The sequence below is a fragment of the Pinus tabuliformis genome, chromosome 6, assembly GCF_031772625.1.
Source record: "Pinus tabuliformis cultivar Carrire ecotype Pingquan chromosome 6, CPIR1, whole genome shotgun sequence".
NCBI lineage: Eukaryota > Viridiplantae > Streptophyta > Pinopsida > Pinales > Pinaceae > Pinus > Pinus tabuliformis.
Window position 1 is genome coordinate 1,553,632,141 of NC_142292.1, and position 20,272 is coordinate 1,553,652,412.

A 20,272-nucleotide genomic window follows, 5' to 3' on the forward strand; every position below is an offset into this window, starting at 1 on the left:
GAAAGGCCCGCCCCAACAAATCAACAGTTATGAGGATTTGAATACCGCAGAAAATAAATCTTCATTTAACAGCAAAGCAGATCTCCTAAACCAAACTTCTTCTCCGACTATAGATCGCGAAGCTAAGACACCAATGTCCCAAGAATGAGAAGAGATGAAGGAGATGCAAGACAAAGGAAGTTGGAAGACCGTAGAGAAAAGAAAGAAAGCTACAACACCAATCTCGCCAAGAAAGACGAGGAGCCAGACAAGTAAAAATTAAGAAAATTGTAGGTCCGATAGACCAATTTGGTCTCAGTGGACGTTAACCATCATCATCATCATCATCATTTATTAAAATATATTTCAATTATGTTATGAAAATGATGAATTTTATTATATATGACAATCAATTTTTTAATATCATCTTATCTAGCAAGAGAAGGTTTTAGTATTATAAGTTGGATTTATTTCATTTTGTTTGGGAAACTACACTACATTCCATTTTGGTGTTAAAAATTTCCCCCATTTTTTTTTTAGACAAATTTCGGTTGCTATATTATGAGCTGAAAAAGGGAGTCAGTTCTCCATACATACAATACTTTCTGGATATCATAGATCAGAGGAATTACAAAAAGGTTCCCTTCCTTGATTCTTGTTCTAGTAGTTCTGCCTCTAAAACTTCCTAAACTACTATATATCCTAACAAACTGCAAAAACCAAAATTTACATCTACACATCATAATTAGTCTATTTCAATATGACTGATCTGCCTGGCCGTGGACTCTTCTGGGTTTGGGTCTGGATCCACCTGTTTTGCGCTGGAGGAGCTGGGGGCAGCCTTGTTCTTTTTATCCATCATGTACTGAAGGATTGAAATCGACTCTTCTGCATGACTACAACGATTTGCCAAGTTTCTGAACTGTTCATAGAGAGAAGACACTCTATGCAGAAAGAGATTGATTTCTGCCCTGTATTTCTCATTAAGAATCCTGTATTGGTCCTCCATTCTTGTCTCCAGACCCTTCACCTGGTCCTCCATGATGCGCTGCTGCGCTCTCAGCTCCTCAAATTCTGCTTGGAGGTCTGCGCAATGAAGACAGTCCTCTGTTCGATTCATATTTGTCTCCGGCAACGTCCTGTTTGATATACCAGCCACTAAAACTCGAATCTCTGATGCACGAATGTAGCTGGGCGAGGCTGCTACTGTGATTCGAGCAGGCTTGATGAATTGAGCACTTTGCCAAATACTGTTGTGCCAATGCTCACCCAAACCACTATGCTTGATGCGTTGTGGTGCTCTGTTCTCTATTGCATTTATAGAATCGGACTGCTTGCTCCGAAGGCGGGAAGATGTCGACCTGGATGTCTTGGGATTATTGCTGACCCGCTGTGTGATCAGATGCAGATCTTGCTTGGTATGGAGGTTCGATCTGAAAGGACGATCCTCGCTTGAGAGCCTGTGCCATTTCACGTTTCTAGACGAGTTCCTGTTTGCATATCCGGGCAAAATCCTCCCCACATGCCTGATTCTGTCGCCGGCACGGATTACCTGATCAATCCCACTATTTCTGTCAGCTGGGAACCGCGTGCTGTTGACTTGTTTTGAAACGGTCATGGTAATGGTTGGAACGACACGCTGGAGTTACAGCACAGACTGCCAACGGGCCTTTCACATGCCCTGTTGGCATGCTTATCCGCTTCCTTGTTCAGACTGCGTAGAATGTGATAATAGCTTACCTCTTCCATTGTTTCGTGTAGGAGTTGATTTCGCTGATTTATCTGCTGGAGGAGTATGTTTGGAGTGCTCTGCCGGTGTGCCATAAGTCAGATGATTATTGAGGAATCTCCGAACACCGCTGCCTTCTTTATCCCGAGCTTAATTAATTGGATGAGCCCCTGATACAGGGCTAGTCCTTCAGCTCTATTGTTGGAGTTCTCCCCTAGCCCCCATTCATAGTGAAGGATACAGTCCCCGTTTGCATTGCAAATAAGGCCCCCTGCACCTGCTAAACTTGGGTTCGACTTTGATGCGCCGTCGAAGAATAGGCAAAATTTATTACAGTTGCTCATTCACTTAGAGAGTTCCTCTTCTTTCAATTGCAGTTTCCATGCACTGTTTACTTCCTTCACCTTGGTCCCCTTCCTGCTGGTTTCCTGGGCGCTGGATATATTCTCCAGAACGTAGCTGAGGAAATTTCTCTCCTCTGCACTGTAGTTTGTTGCATTAACTTTGCCATTGGTGTGATTTGTTATTGATTCTAGAGCCAACATTTTGGCCTTATGACAAATTTTCCTGGTGCTGAATCCTTTTTCTTGGAAGACCTTGCCATTTCGCGCTAGCCAAATGCGCCATAAAAGAGTGAGGGGTATGGTGTTCCATACTCTTTGAGCCAGTTGGCTTCTCTTCTCCTTCCAATGGCAGTTCTTCCTCCATTTGTAGATCGTTTCCGCAATTGTGTTCTAGGGTTCCCATGGTGATTCTCCAATTGAGGCCATTTCCTTCCAACATTCATCGACAACTGGGCAATCAATAAATAAGTGCTGCATTGTTTCCTCTAATCTGCAACAATTTGGGCACCTGGATGGGCCCATTATGCCTCTCTTTCTTAGATTCTCCGTTGTTAATGTTTTCCCTTTCAGAAGAAGCCAAAAGAAGAACTTAACCTTGGGGGGAGCCTCGGCTCTCCATACTATTTTCCAGTGGTTCCAGGATTCTTGTTGATAGGTGCTGTCACAAAGATATTGATGTCCCGCTTTAACCGTGTATTGTGTTCCAGATGGATCCCATCGATACCCATCCAGTGCACCTTCTTGAACCGGAGCTTTGCTGTGGAGGAGCGTTTTTAGGGCAGTGAGACTGTTATCCAAGACATTGGGAGGATCCGGAAAGCTCCAGCCTATCCAGGCATGAGTATGGGTATCCCATTTTGATATTTGGGACAGGTGGAAGAGACCTTTATCATTGAGCCAGTTTATGATTGGCATTGCCTCTGCTTTTGATCCAATAGGCTGCTGCCCAAGGATTTTGTCTAAGGAGAAATTGATACTGTTTCCCCCACCTGGAACCTTAGATATGTTTTGATTCATGAATGGTATTGCCTTCTTGCAAAGATGCCAGATCTTTGTACAATCTCTGTTAGGAATATTAGACTCCAGAAGCTGCTGCCTTGTACAATTTAGGTATTTAGCCTCCAAAACCTTCTTCCACCACACTGTAGGCCCTGTGATCAGTCTCCATACAATTTTTGCTCCTAGGGCCAGTTTGAGAAGCTTTGGGGACCTGATGCCCAATCCTCCTTTCCCCTGGGATTGGATTATGTTCTTCCAGCTGACTAGATTAAATTTGCTTTTATCCGTTTTCCCTCCTTGCCAAAGAAAGTGCCTGAGTAATTTTTCCATTTTCTGATGGAAAACAGCTGGAGCATGATATAAAGAGAAACGATATATAGGGAGAGAAGCAATACCTGATTTTAGAAGAATTAACCTTCCTGCTGGGTTTAGCCACATTGTGCCCCATTGCTGTACTTTCCTCTTTATTTTATCCAATATCTCATTCCAGGTGTCGGCTTTCAGTGGGCCCAAACTCACTGGCATCCCTAAGTAGGAGAAGTGATTCCAGTTTAGATTGCAAGTAACTCCAAATATACTTGCTATGCTGTGGATGGTGTGATTTGCAGTATTCCATCCGTAAATGCAACTTTTTATCTGGTTGACTTTTCCTCCTGAGTAATCCATGAATTGGTCCAAGAGCTTTTTAAATCTCCTTGCTATTGTTGTGGATGCTCCTCCTATCAGCAGAGTGTCGTCCGCAAACTGAGAATGATTGATGTTCTTTGCTCCATGTTCGATCTTGATGCCAGTGATTAATCCTACTCTCCTGTTATAGTCCAAGACCTGACTGAATGATTCAGCCATAAGGATGAACAAATAGGGAGACAGTGGGCAACCTTGTCCGAGGCCACGGGATGATTGGAAGGCCGCACATGGCCTCCCATTTATTAAGGGGGAGATCCAAGGTCCCGATATGCATACTGCAATCATCGTGATGAAGGAAGAGTCGAACCCAATTTTTTGAAGAACAACATACAGATAGGAGTGCCTTACCCTATCAAAGGCATTTGCAAGATCCAGCTTTAGAACAAAACCTTTTTCCTTCCTGGTTAAACTTGAGTGGATGGCCTCATGAACAAGGAGTATAGAATCAGTAATGTGCCTGTTGGGGAGAAAGCCCCCTTGATTTTCAGAGATCAAGGAGGGAAGGAGAGGTTTTAGTCTGGTTTCCAAGATTTTCGAAATTATTTTGTAGGCTGAGTTGCATAAAGAGATTGGCCGGAATCTCGAGAATGAGGAAGGGCGATTTTCTTTTGGTATTAAGGCAAGGTAAGTGGAGTTGGTGTATCCCCCCATTTTACCTTTTCTCATCACCCATCGAATCATCTTTAAGAGATCTTTTTTGATTATTGACCAGTATTCCCTATAGAAGCAAATAGGGAATCCATCCGGTCCTGGGGCCTTATCCGGATGTAAACTCCAAATAGCTGCTTTTATTTCCTCTTCTTCCACTTCTTTTGTAAGCTTATTGTTCATTTCTTGAGTGACCCCTTTCGGTAAGTACTGGAGCATGTCTGAGTAGTCTTCTGAACCTTTTTCTTCAGTCAGGAGTTGACAAAAATGCCTGGTGGCTGCTTCCTTTATTGAATCCTGAGTACTATATCTGTTTCCCTCATTGTCCATTATTGTGCTCACTGTGTTTCTAAGTTTTCGCACAGTGGCTTGCTTATGAAAATAAGTTGTGTTTTTATCCCCTTCCTGCAACCAAAGTTGCCTTGATTTCAATCTCCACTTTATTTCTTCATCCCTAAGGATTTGGCTCAGCTGTGAATATAATCTACCTTCCTGTTCTTTATTTTGCTGAGATAGCCCCTGCCTTTCGATGCTCTGTTGTATCTTCTCTAACTCTTGTTTGATTTTTTGTTTATTTAGTTCGGGCTCTTGATAACTGTTCTTTGCCCAGCTCTTTAAGGCCTGCCTTACTCGTTTAAGTTTTGTCTCCCAGATATAACTTGGAGATCCCTCAACATGATGGAGCCATGTTGCCTGCACCACTTCTTTTGCAGCTGGTATCTGGTTCCATATTGAGCTATATTTGAAGGGTATGGGCCCTAGCGGGCAGTGGCTTTGAAGAGTTAGAGTTATCGGATAATGGTCAGAGGCCGACCCATTGAGGATATTTGAGTAGCCTGTTGAAAAAAAGGAAAGGAATGTTATACTAATAAGGAATCTATCCAGCCGTTCCATGATGTTGCTGGCTCCAAGTCTTCTGTTACTCCAGGTATACTTACGATTTTTGGGTCTGACATCAACCAGATCATGATCCTGAATTATAGCCTCTAACCGATTTCTGGAAGGGTCAGGAGTAAAATTACCTCCTCTTTTTTCATTAGCATGCAGCACTAGATTGAAGTCTCCTGCTACAATGAGATTGGTATTCTGGTCCAGATCTATGTTTGCTTTCAGAGTGTCCCAGCATATCTCCTTTTCTCTATACTGATTTGGTGCATACACATTGTACACTGTCACTGATTGGCCTCCGGTTCTGCTGTCCAGAGCGGTTCGGATCCAATTTTGATGAACATTAGAAGAGCTGCACATCCATTTGTTGCTATCCCATAGTGTTGCTATACCGCCTGAGGCTCCTCTTGCCTCACTTATGATTCCACAAAAGTGTTTTTGCTGACTAATGACTCTGTTCATTTCACATTGCTCTTGCTTTGTTTCTTGTATAAGAATGATTTCAGGGTTCTCACTGTATATCAGATCCTTGAGGGCAACTAACTTGGAGGGGTGCCCTAATCCCCTGCTATTCCAAGATAGTATTTTCATCATGAGATACTTGATGTGTGGAGAGGTGCTCGCCTCTCATGTCCTTTGCTATTGTTCTCTTTTTCCAGATGCCCAAGTATAAAAGACTCTATTGGCGTTTGAGTGCCCAGTGCTATATCTTTTTGTGCACCTTCATCCCTTTGCTGTTTAGCTGATTTTCTTCCAGGGCCTTGTTTTTTTGGAACATCACTGGGTGCTCCATGGTCCTTTGAAGAGCTCCTGGTAATTCTCGAAACGGGAGGTTCAGGAGGGGGCTGCATGGAGGGAGGAGTTGAATGCTGGGGCGGGGGCTGCATGGAGGAAGGAGTCGATTGCTGGGGCGGGGGCTCAATAGGCCCCGATTCAGCCTCAGAAAGGATTGAGAAGGGATTGGAAGAGGGAGGGAATGGAGGATCGAGAATCAGAGGGGGAGATGAAGGAGGTTGCTGATTGGAGGTTCCAGGGGCATCAGAATCCGAACGTGGTTTGACGGGAGGAGAAGTTTTTTTCTTTTTTACAGGTTCCCAGTGACCTTCTTGCTCATCATTGTCAACATTCACAATTTTTGTGCATCTATTTGCAAAGTGTCCATACTGGTGACATACCTTGCATTTAAATGGTATCTGCTCGTAGTCCAGTTGCTGAACGTGGCTCCAATCATCCACTTTCAACTTGATCGCCTCCGGCAGTCCTCGACCTAGGTCGACTTCGACACATATCCGTGCGCATGCCTGCATGTTGTCTTTGGGTTCGCTGCAATCTATGTATTTTCCCACCGCATTTCCTATAGCTTTGACTGACTCGTCCCCCCAGCAGTGAAGAGGAAGATGAGGCAGCCTTACCCAAACTGGAACAGCATTCGGGATATCAAGTTCTGGGTCGAAATCCGGAGTCCATTATTGAGGTAGAGGCCCCTGGAGTCCATAAAGTATGGTCCGTTCCTGAATATTAGATCTTTATCCTCCTTGGTCTCAAAATGAAATGTAAAATATCCTCTGCCACAGAATCTGATAGCTATTTTGCCTTGAATCTTGTCCAACCAGTTCCTTTCGACCCATCTTTGTACTGTTCTGGGCGACGGCCAGAGCCCTGTGAACTGTCCAATTAATCCTTTCTCTGCTAGAGAAAGGGCTGCCATGCGTCGAGTAGCAGGCGGCAGTTAAACTTCCTGTAATACATCAAGCTTCTTTACAAACTTTGTTGCTGTTGGTCGAGGTCTCTGCGGGGGGAGGGATTTAACCAGGTTAGAGAAGGCTCTTTGCAAGATCCGGATCCCCATGTGGTGGATCCGGAGGATCCATACTGAGGCGCAGTCACAGGCTCTCAGGGTCGCGTTCTCAGGCTCGCGCACAGCGTGGAGCATGAGATATTTCTCTATTGGAAATATGTGATTACAACATCCATTTTTACTCTTGACCGGATCAAATATTTTTTCACTCTATGCTAGTTTACATATCACAATATTTGATACCTCTTGTATATCCAGAGTAAATATGTTAAAAATTTCCCCCATTTTTTATTAATGGATAATATATGGCAAATTTTTATCATGTTTTCTTAGTGAATATTGACCCACATTATATATGTATGATTATTCAAAATAGAATAGTTGCCTCTAATGGAGTCACATAAATGAAAGTAATAATACAACATATTTCTCTATGTGATCAAATTTTGGGAGTGACCAATTGAAACTTATGAGATGTATACCACATCACACCCTATTTTTTCCCAAAATAGAAAACATACATAGGAAAACAAAATGTATAATCCTTTGGATACCAACACAATTGATATATATTAGAACTTAAACATATATTGAAATTTAAGTGACTCTTATTTGAATGGGATCAAATAAATTAAAGGAAAAATAGACAAGAAAATACCATTAGACTCCTCTAAGATGCAAGCTAACCCAACATTTAATAGAAAAATTCATTAGTTAGCATATTTGTTATGCAGATATACTCCACACATATTATTCCAGATGAGAAGGGCCCCTGTAGTTTCTTAGTTCAACAATTGTATTTCCAAGTAGTATAATTATGCAAAAATGAAGCTTTACTCAAACAAGGACTATAGATTGGATATCACTATTACTGTTAAAATGTGGGATCAATATGGGCTCCATCAAGCCAGATATAACCTTTGTTCCCTCATGAAGTAAGGTCCACTTGGAAAGATCAGGTACATAACATCCTTGCTCTTGAAATGTGAGAGAGTTGTTGATCATGGGTTTCCTCATTTTTTCAACCAACAATCTCATAGAATGCAGGGAGTGATAGCTCCACATGAAATGGCCTATCAAGCCGATTCAAGGAGTTGGAGGTCTAGTACTCTTAATTGTCGTACCAAAACCTCAAACCTTGGAATTTCATGTATTTTCTTTAGAGAGTGTATTGCAACCCATTTGTGAGAAATCAATTAAACTTAGTGATATCTAGATCATGGGGTGGTAAGGAAGGTTGTGGCCTATGGTATTTGGCGATTTAACTAGAGACAAAATATTGTATCCACTTATCAATTTTTGACTTGAAATAATTTTTTAAAAAATATTTCAATGTCAGTTATAAATAAAATATTTAAATATAAACATTAAGTAAATTACACTATATTAACGAGAGCAATATAAAATTCATAGAAAGCGATACTTCTCAATATAAGGGAGGCATATATTTAAAATAATATTAATGAAAAAAATATTTACATGTGAAAAATGTGGAGCATAAATAACATATTTCAATATTGATTAAGCGAGTAAATTAAATTAATGGTATAAATAAATGAAATGGATGGTATACACCTATAGGGTTCAATACATTATCAACATCAAATTACTTACCCCACCATGCACCTCAAATTGTTCAAATTTTTTTTGGAAGAGAAAAAAACAAAAAATAAAATAATAAATATAAAAAAATTTAAAAAATTAAATTATTATTATTACTCATAAAAAGAATTAACATATGTTTTATTTATGTATATATAGCTTAGAGACTGGAAACTTTGGCATTCAAAAATTTCTACTCTGGAATTTTTGACTTCTCAAATTCAAGATCAACAGCATAGAAATCTACAAACCCTAAAGATATTATGGTTAAAAACTTTCCATGTGCAATTACATTGATGCTAAGCATTAATTGAATACATGTTTTATATAGACATATATAGAAAGAACTAGCATAAATCCATCAAAATACTAGAGCTACAAAAAAAATTCATGTTTTCCCCTCTAAGGGTGGTATGTACCTCAAGATATTTGACTTATGGCTAAGATGAATCCACAAAAAAAATGTTATAAAAGTCAGTTTGCATAATCAAATTATTTTAAAATACATGGAATGATGTGGATAATACTTTAGGCTCCAAAAAAAGTATTTTTTCTTTTAAATTAACAAAACATATCATACTAAATATGATATGATATATGTATGTAAGCATAAAAATTAAACCAAGTGACTTTGTAACAAGTGAAAGAGGTGGCCAACTAACTTTGTAAAAATTCAAAGAGGTGGAGAATAATATCTTCCATCTAAAAAAACATCATTCCTTTTAAATTTAAAAACGTGTGATATTGTGTATTGTCACTCGTAGAGACAACCACTAGGTCGATGGGAGACCACTGTGTAGGAAATCTTTATTAATGTTGTCATATTTATCCTAGAGACTTACAACACCATAGTTTATCACAAGTAATTCAAATAGGAATGATTAATAACCATTCATGAAGATACAATGTATGTAGCATCTTACACGCAGAAATACACATGAAATAATCCTCAACTAGTGGTAGCTAAATTAGATTAATAATTTACAACAAGTTAGTTGTTAAAACAGATGTAATGGTAGAATACAGTAGAGGAAAAATCTATAATATAGAGCTTAAACATTAAGAATTTTGTATATTTAGATTTAGAGAGAAGCGAGAGTAAGAAAATTCTTATGGAATGCTAAGAAACAGGGAGCAATTTTTAAAGACTGTTTCCACATCAATACATGAATTATCCATCAATAGCTTGATCTAAATGAATTTTCATTTGACGAGAAATATATCTCGCTGCTACATGACATGAAATCTGAGAAGAATATTTAACATATGTGAAAACATAGAGGGAGATGAACATACTGAAATCCAATAAGTTGTAATCACCAGAAATCTTGTAATAATATTCTGAGAAAGGAGCGAACATCAAGATTCATACATGCCATCTTAAGACCAGGAAAAGGTCCCTTAAGAGAAGTCTTTCCAAAAATTTTGAACCTTCTTTAAGTGTTTCTCCCCTCTGTTTATAAGGAGAGGGAGAGCTTGAAAATAGTTACAAAAATATCTTAACCGAGTTCCAACTATCTAATAGACTAACTGTCTTGGCGTATGAAGGTTATGTCACCCAAATCATTGCAACATAATGATTCCTTTCTTTAAAATACAACAATAAAAAAATAACAAAACATGGGAAAAATAAATTATGATTATAGGAAAATATCTCCATGGCACCTCCCGTGATGGCCTCTGATTAGGCCACATTTATGCCATGTTCTTCTACTTTAGCAACTTGGTCGGTTCACCTGTCGCTTTCCGCCTTAACTATTCGAATTCCCCATTTTCTAGAGGATGGCCTTAGACTCTTTCTTATGTAAAGGTTTCTTATGGCCTGTTGGTTTTGCTGCTGGGCTAGGTTATGTTGGTGATTATAACACCAAATTCTTAGTGTTTTGCCCATTTGAGATGATCATATGTCCAGGACAACACCTAATATAAGCATCTGCGGTTGCCAACCATGGTCTTCCCAGAATCAAGGGATGGCCTCCAGCTGGAGATTGCGTTTGGAGTACTAGGAATTCCACAGGGTAATGCCCTGAATCCACTAAAATCGTGATATCTTCTAATTTCCCTACTGGTTTAACTGTAGATTGATCTGCCAGTTCTAACACCATTGGTGTGTGTTTCAAGTTATGAAGTCCTAATGCATGCATGGTTTCAGCAGTGGTGACATTTATGGTAGCACCCAAATCTACCTGTACATTTGGAATTTCTACCCCATTAATGTGCACATAAAATTTGGTTCCCGGGATCCCCATACTTTACAGGCATGGATCTTCCCATCATGAAATATGATAGTTTCCTCATTACATGAATGATGAGAAAATATCTTGATTTCATTTTAGGATTCTTAGCACAATATTCCCTAAGAGTTTTTGCGTATATAGGTACATCTTTCATGGCTTGAAGTAGGGGAATCTTGACAAATAAATTCTATAGTGCCCCTAACAAGTCAAACTCAGTTTGAGGGGTTGGTTTACTCACAGCCAACCTTTCTGGATAGGGTGGTTCAGCTTGGGGCTTCTAAGTAGCTAACGGTTGAGGAGGTGTATGATTTTTGTTAACTCGGTTTGGTTCCTCTCCAACCATATCTGGTTCCTTCTCCTCACTGTCAATGTGCTCAATGATAACTGGTGAGGGCTGAGTGCCTACGGGTCGCCTAGATCATAAATGCATCTCATAGAATTCTGCAGTGGAGATGTTGTATGAAGGAAGGTTGAGGGTGTCAGCTTGCTGAAACCCTTTATTATTAGGATTATGATTGGGTTGTATACGAAGTAGAGGACAAATAGGATGATTACTAGGGGGCACATTAGAGGGAAACTAAAGTTGTTGTTGTGGCATTGACTGAGAAAATTGACCAGGAGGGGAAGGTCCCCACTAGTTCGGAGCCCATGAGGAGCTTGAACTAGCTTGAGGAGCCCACTGCTGCCAAGATGGAAACTGGTATTGGGGCCATATGGGTGGATAAGGCATAGTCTGGGGACCCATATTAAAATTGCTAAAATATTGAGATGGATCTGGAAACATACCTTGATTTCCCATCGATGGCCAAGGTTGCCATGGCTTCTTAGGTCCCATAAAGTACAACTGCTCCATATCTTCTCATGTTCCTTGAAAAACTACTTTTAGTCCTGGCAAAGATGGGCATGAACTTGTCGCATGCTTCAGTTCACAGATTGCACACTCCTCTACAGAGTTCAATAAACATTCCCTCTATGGATGTTTCTTTCTACATGTGGGGAAAAATACGACCATAGTTCTTTCTAATTCTAGTTGTTTTTGTTTTACCTGCATTGTGTACATCTATTCAGACAAGGTACTCAGGATATCAGTCCTTCGGCTATCCAATAGGTTCCCAATTGTTTCTTTTGTAACACCTCCACCAGATACCTTCGTTGATCGAATTCCTCATTTATTTCTTGCAACTCCTCTTGAGCACTGAAAACACAAATCATAGATGGTATCAAAGTCCTCCTTTGATATATCCCCTTTTCCAACTATATTCAACAATTCCTAAGAGTCTTCTTGGAAGGCCTGGAGGAGGATAATTTTCAAAATGTCTTTATCCAGATCGGAGTGACCTAGCCTCTGCAATGTGTATCTAAAGCATTCCACATAGTCTTCCATTGTTTCGTCCTCTTTCTGCATAACTTTAAAAAGCTCTTCTTTAATATCCCCTGATTTACAGTAGTCTTGGTATTTCTCCAAGAAAGCAATTCTCATTGCTTACCACATGGTGATAGGCCTTCCTGCAAGACCCATAAACCACTGCAGGGCTATTCCTTTTAGCGTAGCAAGGAAAACTTTTAATTTTTGAGCATCTGTTATGTAATCATACCCTCGACACATAATGTCAAATTCAAAGGAAAACGTGTCAGGGTATTTAGAAGTAAGCCCATGGAAACTGGGTAAAGTTGTTAAAGGGATGGTCTCTGTTGGTGCACCAGTCCCAAATCCCCAATTGGGAAGTCAATAGTAGAGGTTGTAGGTGCCATGAATATCATCCAATACTCACTAGGTATTTCAGTTGGCTCTGCAAGAAGGGCTTTTATCACAGGGGTTCGAGTTTCCTTATTAATGCTTCCTCTATCCTTTGGTGATAGAAATGTCTCTAAAATATCTTCCCCCCTATCACCATGGCTGGACCCCTCAGATCTCCTCTCTGCAATTTATTCTTCCGCACTTGGATGGAGAGTTCCTCTGGATGCTTTACTTGTAACTTCCTATTCTTCGGTTGCAAGCAACAAGATTCCTTTAGCAAGCGTACTCTTGCTTGTCTCTTGGCTGCTGGGAGGGTCTGTTGTATTGAACCGGCAGTGGGTGCTGTGAACAACACTGGTTGATCTACAGATTGTCCCTCTAATTTTGTTCGTGCACTTGGCCTCACGGCTTCATGGGAAGATGCCTGCGACTCAGATTTTGCAATGATTTGTTGGATGTAGGTGTTCCTTCCCAAATCTTGTCTTCCTTTCTTTGGGGCTCTCCCTCTGCCCCTTTTGTTTGGCTCTTTATTCATACAAGTTGGTGTGGTGGCATAAATCATACCACTATGCTCAAGGCCTGGAGTAGGGTGTCAAAAGACCATTCCCTCCTGAGGACGAGAGATTTCTTTCAAGAGAGGGATGTTGACAATAGAAATAAATAAAAGAATACAGGGACCTAGGTTTCAGGATCTGGAGCAGGGCATGAAAAGACTCCTCCCTCCCCAGAATGAAGACCTTAATCAAGAAATAGCACACACGCAAGAGAACCTTAGTACTTCAAGACCTGAAGTAGGGCATAGAAAACCCTTCCCTCCTTAGGGCGAGAGATTAGATTTCTTGAAATCAAAACAAAAATGCTAGAAAAATATAAGCTCAAAGCCTGGAGCAGGGGGTCAAAAGATTCCTCCCTCCCTAGGGAAAGAGGTCAGCCCTACTAAAACGAAAAACAATAAAAGTTCAAAATAAATGAAATACCTATGTTCGGGACCTAGAGCAGAGTGAGAAAGCTCATTCTCTCACCAGGACGCGAGATTGACCCTTTGGTTAACACAGATCATGTCTTGCACCTCGTTAGCCTCCCCAGCAATGGCGCCAAAATGTTGGTGTCTAGATATGAATAATTTATCCACTCCTTTCCTACATTAATGTATCAATTTGGGTGCGTATTCTTTACAAGGCAACACGCAAGGTATCTGTAGGGGCAAGGTTATGATCTGCCCTCAACCAAGGGTTCGTGATTGACAATCAAAACATTGTTGAGACAAAAGTAAAACTCAACTGCATAATGTAAAAAGGTATTCATAGTTATCTAAGAGATCTACAGCAGCAACAAGAAATAAACCCAGTGAACAAAATATACACACAACACAAGGAAACACACAACACCGATCAGAAAAGGAGGCCCAACTCTCTAATCAGGGTTGCGTTTCTCACAGCGAATGATAGATCAACAAAATGGTTATATCTTGTTAATCTGAATAATTTTGTTACAATATCATATCAGGGTCCCCTTGATACAGGAATGGCCCATCTTTTATACAATACAAAGGAGAATAATTCTCCTTTAAACCTAGCAACTCTATGCCCAAAGATATACATCAGTTGTATTGCAGGACTAGAGTCAAGAGAACCAAGAACAGGAATGGTCAAAAATGGGTTGAGAGCAGCTGCAATTAGTTATGTTGTTTTGTCGTGGTTGATCAACTACTGTGAATCGCAGAATTGCTGCGATATGCTCCGCAGTCAACACCTGTGCTCCATAATCTACAATCATCACAAGTTTTAGTGGTTTGTGTAGGTAGAAACCTTCATAACTCTACTTCATTAATTAAATATCCCATGAGACGATAAAGGGGAATTACCTCATAATGTTACATAGTAAATATATGCGAATGAATGGAAAGAGGGTGAAAAGAGGAGTGTAAATGTAGGGGAAAGGTAGGCCAATTTGGTGCCCAACAGGAGTCTCATGTGGGGGTTTTATTGCTCAAGACACTCCACATGAATAGTCTAGCTCACGGGGGTGTTTTCAGCTTCCAAATCTGTCGCCACCATTCTTTTGTAATCTTTGGTTTGCGATCCGAGAGAAGGGAGATATAACCAAGTTTTGGGGTATATTTACCATGCTCAGCTGGTGTCCATACAAGTTCATCTGGGCCATCTTTTATACGCACATGAGCCTCAGTCAAAGCATTTAGGTATCCTTCCCAGATTTGTTGCCACTATATAGGAATACCCACATCTTGAGCAGACCTCCATTTCTGGTTGAAGACAGTACTGTGTTCGCGATCATCAATTTGTGCGATCACTTTGATGTTCCTTTGTTGTAAAATTGAGTCAGATCAGGTGGAATCGGGTAACTATTTCTTGACGCAGAAAAAAACCCGCGATACCCACAATATGCATATAAAATGCATAATCTTATCAATCACATGAATTTCTATGACCGACTATATGATATATTTTAAATTATTTTATTAATGCTATCTACTTTTATATTCTTGAACAAGTCCATAGTTAAGCCACTGTCCTAGCACTACTGGTCTTTTTGGTCATGGTGACTTGTACTCATGATATGTTTTATTATAAATAGTTAAACACCCAAATTCCATTTAGGGTTGCTATGTTTGGTGGCATTTAATCATATTATATATATATATATATATATATATATATATATATATATATATATATACACACACACACACACACACACACACGAGTTATGCTTATGGTTAGTTGTATTATTATGTCCCTCCTTGACATATTAATGGAACATCAATTTTTATTGTCATTGTTTAAACATTGTGATAAGGGCTTATACTAAATGACGATTTTGTTTGCATGGAGTAGACATAGTTTTGTGGGGTTGATATCATTTTTATTATAGAATTGTCTAGATATTTTGCTTGGTACATTGACCTCTCTAGTTTTCAATCCATGTACTCAGAACTTACAACATGTCCCTTGATTGAAGACTCTTAGATATTAGGGTCATCAATCAATGGCCAAGAGCATCCCGAGTAGTTTTGGGTAACTACGTCATCTCCTCTACAATAGCTGACCCTCATTCTGCCTCTCGTCACTAAAGGTTTGGTGCTCTGTGTCTCTAGGGTTTCAATCATCAATTCTGACTCTTAACACCACTTGAATTCAATCTTGGACAACTTGTTCTACTCGATTTATTTTGTGTGAGGACTGGAATCCACAATGCAGGCTTCCTTATAGCAATTTGTGTATTTGTCCTGAAATAAAATTTATTAGTAAATTCACACATTTCCTTTCATGTTTGCACTCGGTCAATTTCTTTTGCCTTTCTAACATTCTCATTTAAGGATGGATTGTGCTTCTTTTAAATTTCACTCCTCTTTATCAATAATGGTAATTTGCAGGGTTAATCTTTGGCGGAATACTTCTTCTCCTTCAGAAACTTCGAAGGAATGAACCAAATTTTTATTTTGTGTTTTGGCCTTGCTAAGGGTTTACATGTTCTAGAGATAATGCTCTATTTATTTATTTCGCATGACACTGTGTTTTCTGTTAACCACAACTAAGGAAACCGTATGTTTCCTTTGTCATAATTCCAGTGAGAAATTAAGGATTCAAACAATGACATTTTATAGGAAAATTTATTGATGGCGATTCAAATTTTGTTTTTCTTTTTCCTTTCTTCACCTCTTATTATTAACCTTAAAACCCTTACTCAGGTACATTATTTTCCCAATTTAGGTGCATATGGTTGGTATCCGTTCACCCTACAAACTAGCCATGGGAGAATGACATTTGATTGTTTATCTAAAAGTTCTCTCACTGCTAGTGTTTGTCGCTTCAAGGTTTTTCTCCTCAACCTTAAGGATATATTCGTACCTAAATAAGAATGATGAATTCAATTTGGTCGTGCCACACTCTTAATAACGATACATTATTTAGAAAAGAGCGGCTAAGACTTGACTCTATTTTTCTTTTTGTATAGATAAAGGTCTCTAAAAAAATGACATATTTATTTATTGCTAGGTTTACCATTATATATATATTATTGGAAGAGGTATCTTGGTTAAGAATTATTGGGGATTACTATTGTGTTTTATGAATACTAGATTATTTTGTGTTTATCAAAAATGTAACCTTATACTTATTATTTCTTTTGACAACCTTGTTGTTTTTAAAATACCATGAATTTTGTTGGCATAAATGTATATTTAGATACACTTATTTTCTGGAAATTTCTCTTACTACGTTGGTCTTCTAAAACCAAAATACTAATTAACAACCTACTAGAGCGGAGTATAAACAACAAGATACTATCCAATACGTTTTTGGTAGATTACACATAAAATATTTCTTTGCCATGATTTAGCTGCATATGATTGATTGAGAGTTTTGTTTTCAACACATTAAGGCATTTCATTTTCTCTTGAACTTCAATGCATATATGTGAATATACAGTTCTGTCACCTAGCTTACATTAAGTAGTGTCAAGTAGCAATACTATCCTATAAAAATTTTATGCACGTTGTATATTACTCTTCTTTCTTTGAGGATAGAGGGCATTGGGAGGAACTTATCCCATGTTCTACGCTAAGCCTCCAGTATCCAATGTAGTATATTTTCTTAAGGTTCCGAGACTAACATCAACACAGCATATTCCCCATGGTGTCTATAAAATGGAGTCTATTATGACCATGAAACAATGTGTAACACCCCACCCCACATTTAGCCAATTTTATGTGCTTACCACTGTGAATATGAGTTGAGATTTACTACGCATGACAAAAATTCCAACATGCATTTATAGAAATGGGGTCTAACTTGTCACACCTAGGGACACATGACCATACTTTTATAAGATTATTTTCCATGGTGACCATTTCCCTTGAGTTTGAGCCAATCCTATGCGTAGCTCACTGTTGAGTTGCATTGTTACACCGGACAATCCATCTTGTGGATGAGAGCAATCTCCATAGATCTTAAATGGAAACTAGAAACAATCATGACAAATGAACTGAGTCTTTCCCTAAGTTGAGCTTAATCAAATTACAAGGAGTCGAACTGATAGATAAACCTCTTACCGGTTTCACGAAATGCCTCATGAAGATCCCTGGTTGTGACTTGATGCAACTCTTCAATGCTTAGTAGAACTTGCAAACATAAACCATAAAAAGGATCAAAATCACATGTGATATAGTAATTTAAAACACTTAGCTTAATGATCAAGGAAATTAGGGATTGAACTTGCCTTGATGAACATAATAACCAATTGCAAACTATTCATCATTCATAAAAGACAAAAATAAATGGGAGAAAGTTGGAGATGCATCTTGTGAGGTTTATAGTTTGAATAGTCATCACCTGGAAGCCTTCAGTTTGGAAATATTTAGCCAACTAGGTTTCTAGAATGTACCTTTTATTTTTACTTTCTAGAATTTACCTATATGGGTTTATAGTTAAAGACACAATTTAGATCTGTGTTATTCTTAGAGTAAATTTCAGTCTATGCACCAAAAACACTAGGGAAATTGGCACATGTGGAACTTAACAAGGTGTGCTAGCTATTTGAACCAAATTTATCATGCACTTTAACATATTTTGAGTTGTTGGACTTCTGAGGGAGATTGTTTCAACATGTTAATGGATGGTAATAATATCCATAAACGAATCAAGTGTCATGGAGACAAATTGACGTGCAACAGACTGCCCCCTAAAGTGCAAAGTCCGAAAAATAAGTTTAAAAGATTGAAGCCCTTTATCATTCAAAGGATCAGATCACAGGCAATGGTTGGAAACCTGGAAGGAACATTCAAGGGAATATAATGCAAAATATATATCGAAAATCATCTTTGAGATAGGAATTATCATACTTAGAGTAAATTGAATTCAATGAGCAAGCATGGAAAAAATAAGATCATATAGATGGTAGACACAGCATGGACACAGTCATCTATCTACATAATCATGAATATAAAATTTCCTCACAACCTGGATTGATGAAACTAAATCTAGGGTCTTGATATCCAGCTCTCGATCCACAAAATGATTATAAACATGCGAGTGAATGTCTCGAAGTTGAACATGGTAAAAACCACTTGATTATCGATCAATGATGTGAACCATTAACAAGCACAAGAGAAACCACCAATAATGACAATGGTTCTCAAGGTACTCCTAGTACAATCTATGAAGTGTGAATATGTGATCTGAAGTTTAACACTCATAGAATCATTCGATCGAAGGCCATTGATGAGAAGCTATCGTCAAAATAAAAAAACATGCCATTAAGGCATACATGCTTACAGGTACAGAAGGTTTCTAAATCAGCATCCTAGATGATGAGTTGAAGTCTATAGGAAGTGATTCATCATAGGAAAGCCTACGACACGAAACATGATATCAATTTTGAAAATAATTACAAAGATTGACTCAAGAATGACCGATGTGAATGAAGGCAAATATTTTGCAAAAGGATTTGAACCAAGTTTGAACTTCTCTTGAACAAATAATGACACTTTAATGATTTGGTACAACTTGACTCAATGATAATACATGGACAAATGGATTTCACAAGCCAAACATGAATGTGACAGAGTGTCGTGTTCAAGAGTAACATGCTACCTTTTAACTAGCGACATAAAATGGACACCATCCCCAATTTTTGCCCCGCCATTATTGGCAAGTACCTCTTTATTTTTAACAAGCTTTAATGAGGATAACATATGCTTGGATTGTAAGTCCATCGAAGTATTTTTAATGAACCCTAAGAAGGAATGGTTCAGTGTCGTTATGCTTAATGTCTCCTATACTGTTTAATTTTAATGAGTCCAGTAAAGGTACAAATTGATGTCATTTTATTTTAAGATATTTGAAAAATATACGAAAAGAAAACTCATTTAGCTATTTAATTGTAAAATGTTAATGAGCCTGAAGAAAGTAAATCTCGACGTTTTTCATTTTTAGAGAGTCAGCAGAAAAACATAAGTAGAATCCATTAGGTTATTTTTCATTAGTTTAGTCTCTTAGGTCCGAAAAAGGATAAAATAATACAAGAGGGAACTCTATTCACCATGTTCGATCAACGTATACATTTTTCGTAAATAGTCCTTACACGGTCCATAAAAGGGGTAAACTTATACTGAGTGGATGGTTGTTCAGTTACTTTTACGAGTCTAAACAAGCAAGTACTCGACAATCTTTTCGATTTTTAAAAGGTCTGAAAAGGGTTTGAAACAAGGATTCACGATTTTATGATTTTTGTCATTTTTAAAGAGCATAAAAAGTGATAAAAGTTTGCTGAAATGTCAAAAATGATTTATCTTGACTCCATAAATGATCATGCACATTCAAATTCAATAACCAGTTATAACTGCTCAAACAGATGTTTTCCCTCTTAAAAGATTCAAAATATAAAAAATAATACTTTTAAAGCTCCAAAACTTATAAAAGTGGGGAAAGGTAATTTATTTTCACCATTTTCATTTTCACTAGTTCAGAGCAAAGAGAGGGATTTCTACCGTAAAACTTCTAGGACCGATCCCAAGCTAACAAGTGGACGAAATAATGCGTTGTTTCCTCCAGGTAGAAGATCTTTCCCTAACATAGCTTTTCATCCCTTTATTTTTTCACTTTA